Genomic DNA, 3,699 nt, shown 5'->3' on the forward strand with positions numbered 1-3,699 from the left:
AACGGTTGTTTTTTTTTTTTTTTTTTTAATTCGTTTATTTTTACAGGCTCAGTTACTTAAGTTTAAAGGAGCCGAATTCTTAAATATAATTTTAAAACTATATATATATAAACAATTTTCTTACATCTATGGTTAGTAAGGTGGAAAACCGATTACTCGCGGTGTACTCGAGTTTAGGAGGGTGACATATTTTTAGGAGAAGGATGGGATATAAGGAAATTGTAACAATGTTGATGAACACTCAATTTATAAATCTATTCGTATATCTATAGTGTATTTACATTTCAACTTATTCTACTATTTATAGCAAGGGGACGAATTACCCGCAAAGGAAGGAAAGGAGGGTATAAGGATGTAGGGGCAATCACACACGAAGATCTATAGCTTTAAGGAAAACATATATATGGGACATGTAATCAAGGTCTAACCGAGCCAACACATCTCTCACCGGCACATTGGGCTGTCTTCCTCGGGCCCGAAGGGAGTTTTTTAAATTCGATCTGGCGACCAGATACACCTCGCACGACCAAACAATGTGCTCGATGTCGTGATAACCTTGGCCACAAACGCAGAGATTGCTGCTGGCAAGATTGAAACGGAAGAGTAGTGCATCTAACGAACAGTGATTGGACATGAGTCGGGAGAAGGTGCGAATAAAGTCCCGACTCAAGTCCAGACTTTTGAACCATGGTTTGAGGCTAACCTTAGGGATAATCGAGTGAAACCACCGGCCCAATTCATCTTCGTTCCATTTGCGTTGCCAGTTAGCGATGGTATTTTTACGGACTAAAGAGTAAAATTCATTGAAGGCGATTTGACGCTGATAAATATCGCCTTCAATCGCACCTACCTTTGCTAATGAGTCAGCCCTCTCATTACCCGGAATTGAGCAATGAGAAGGGACCCACACAAAGGTAATGACATAACAGAGTCTGGATAAAGCACTCAAAATTTCTCGTATTCTCTCAAGGAAGTACGGCGAGTGCTTTTCCGGCCTCACTGAACGGATAGCTTCGACAGAGCTAAGACTATCCGTTACAATGTAATAGTGTTCAACAGGTCGTGAGGTGACGCTGTCCAGCGCCCAATGAATTGCTGCCAATTCAGCAATATACACTGAGCAAGGATTCTGAAGACTGTGTGAGGTGCTAAAAAATTCGTTGAACACTCCAAATCCTGTGGACTCGTTTATAGTGGACCCATCAGTAAAGTACATATTATCACAATTGATACCCCCATACTTTTCATCGAAGATCGTTGGAGCGATCCTCGATCGTTGGTAATCTGAATATCCATGGATATCTTGCTTCATAGACAGATCAAAATGCACAGAGGAATTGATGTAGTCAGGGAAACAAACACGGTTGGGAATATACGAAGAAGGATCAACCTGCATGGAGATGAATTCATGATATGAACTCATGAATCCGGTGTGAAAATTTAGCTCGATCAGCTGCTCAAAATTTCCGATCACCAATGGGTTCATGACCTTACACCGGATGAAGAACCGAAGAGATAATAAATTGAAGCGATCTTTTAGTGGAAGTAGGCCTGCCAAAACCTCGAGACTCATGGTATGCGTTGAGGGCATACATCCCAACGCAATACGGAGACAAAGATACTGAATTCGCTCGAGTTTAATGAGGTGTGTTTTGGCAGCTGATTGAAAACAGAAACTGCCATACTCCATCACTGAGAGAATAGTTGTTCGATACAACATTATAAGATCTTCTGGGTGGGCTCCCCACCAGGTGCCGGTAATTGTACGGAGAAAGTTTATTCTTTGTTGGCATTTTTTACTCAGATACCTAATATGGGCCCCCCAAGTACATTTGGAGTCGAACCAGACCCCAAGATACTTGAATGACATAGCATGAGTGATCGGTTTACCCAAAAGTTGAAGCTTTGGTTTTGCTGGTCTATGCTTCCTAGAAAAAACCATCATCTCTGTTTTCTCCGTGGAGAATTCGATCCCTAGACCAATGGCCCAGGCTGAAAAATTGTTCAAAGTATCTTGTAAGGGTCCTTGCAGGTCGGATTCGTTTGATCCTACGACAGACACCACTCCATCATCTGCAAGTTGTCTTAGGCTGCAATTTTGTGTAAGGCAATTGTCGATGTCGCTTACATAGAAGTTGTACAAAAGGGGGCTTAAACATGAGCCCTGGGGGAGGCCCATGTAAGAGACCCGACTTACTGCCGAATCTCCGTGAGAAAAGTTCAAATGTTTCTCACAAAGCAAGTTATATAACATATTATTCAATAGAGGCGGCAGACCCCGAGAGTGTAATTTGTCCGACAAAACCTCTATTGAAACAGAATCGAAGGCCCCCTTTATGTCCAAGAATACTGAAGCCATTTGTTTTTTTTCGGCGTAAGCCATTTGAATTTCTGAAGAAAGCAACGCAAGACAATCATTCGTCCCCTTGCCCCTGCGGAACCCATATTGTGTATCTGAGAGTAGGCCATTCGTTTCAACCCATCGATCAAGGCGAAACAAGATCATTTTCTCCAACAATTTCCGTATACAAGACAGCATTGCTATTGGGCGGTACGAATTGAAGTCGGACGCGGGTTTTCCGGGTTTTTGAATAGCTATAACTCGTACTTGTCTCCAATCATCTGGAACAATATTATTCTCCAGAAACCGATTGAATAAATTCAACAAGCGATGTTTCGCCACATCATGGAGGTTTTTCAGCAAGTTGAACTTAATTCTATCCGATCCCGGAGCAGAATTGTTACATAAGAGCAGAGCAAGAGAGAATTCTACCATCGAAAACTCGGAATCAAGATCGCACCTATCTTGTGGTATATCTCGAACAATTTTTTGCACAGGAGCGGAATCAGGACAAACCTTCCGTGCAAAATTAAAAATCCATCGATGTGAATATTCTTCGCTTTCATTCGTTGAAGAGCGATTTCTCATGTTTCGAGCCACTTTCCATAATTTTTTCATTGACGTTTCTCGTGACAAACCTCCCACGAAATTTCGCCAATAAGCACGTTTTTTCCCTTTGATTAGCGAAAAAAGCGACTCTTGTAATTTTCACAAACTGAGAGCTCGTGTGGGGATCCCCCGCAATATGGACATTTATGCTCAGTCGCACTGCAGGATTTCCCCTCATGTTGCTCTCCGCAAGTGGCACAGCGCTCCTTGTTGGCACAATAATCCGAAGTGTGACCAACTGACTTGCATTTGTTGCAAGTCATGGGCTTTGGCACGAAGAGTCGCACAGGTAGTCTCAATTTGTCCACCATAATGTAGTCAGGGAGGGCGGCACCAGCAAAGGTGACTCGAAACGAGTCGGACGGCGTAAATTTAGTTTGGTCCCCATCATGGGAAAGTTTCCCGAGTTGGCGACAGTCCAAGATTTTCACTTCCATTGAGGGGAGCTTCTTGAACTTGCCTTTTCCTTCTGCTTTTATTTGTTCGCTCGTCAGACCCGTTTCAGTTATCACCCCCTCAATTTCTACGTTATGGGAGGGTATAAATGTTCGATATTCGAGAGTGAAATGTTGATCAGCAACAATCTAGTTTGCGTGTTTCCGTTCATTCACGACAACTCGCAATTTGTTCGGTCTAACCCTGCGAATTTCAGATACAGAAGTGTATCTGGCCAGATCTTTCATGATCTGAATCACGTTAAGGTTTTTTCCTTTCGGTTTTGGCCGGAGGAAAACAACCCAAGGGCCAGT

The sequence above is a fragment of the Toxorhynchites rutilus genome, chromosome 3 (assembly GCF_029784135.1).
Source record: "Toxorhynchites rutilus septentrionalis strain SRP chromosome 3, ASM2978413v1, whole genome shotgun sequence".
In the NCBI taxonomy this organism is placed as follows: Eukaryota; Metazoa; Arthropoda; class Insecta; order Diptera; family Culicidae; genus Toxorhynchites; species Toxorhynchites rutilus.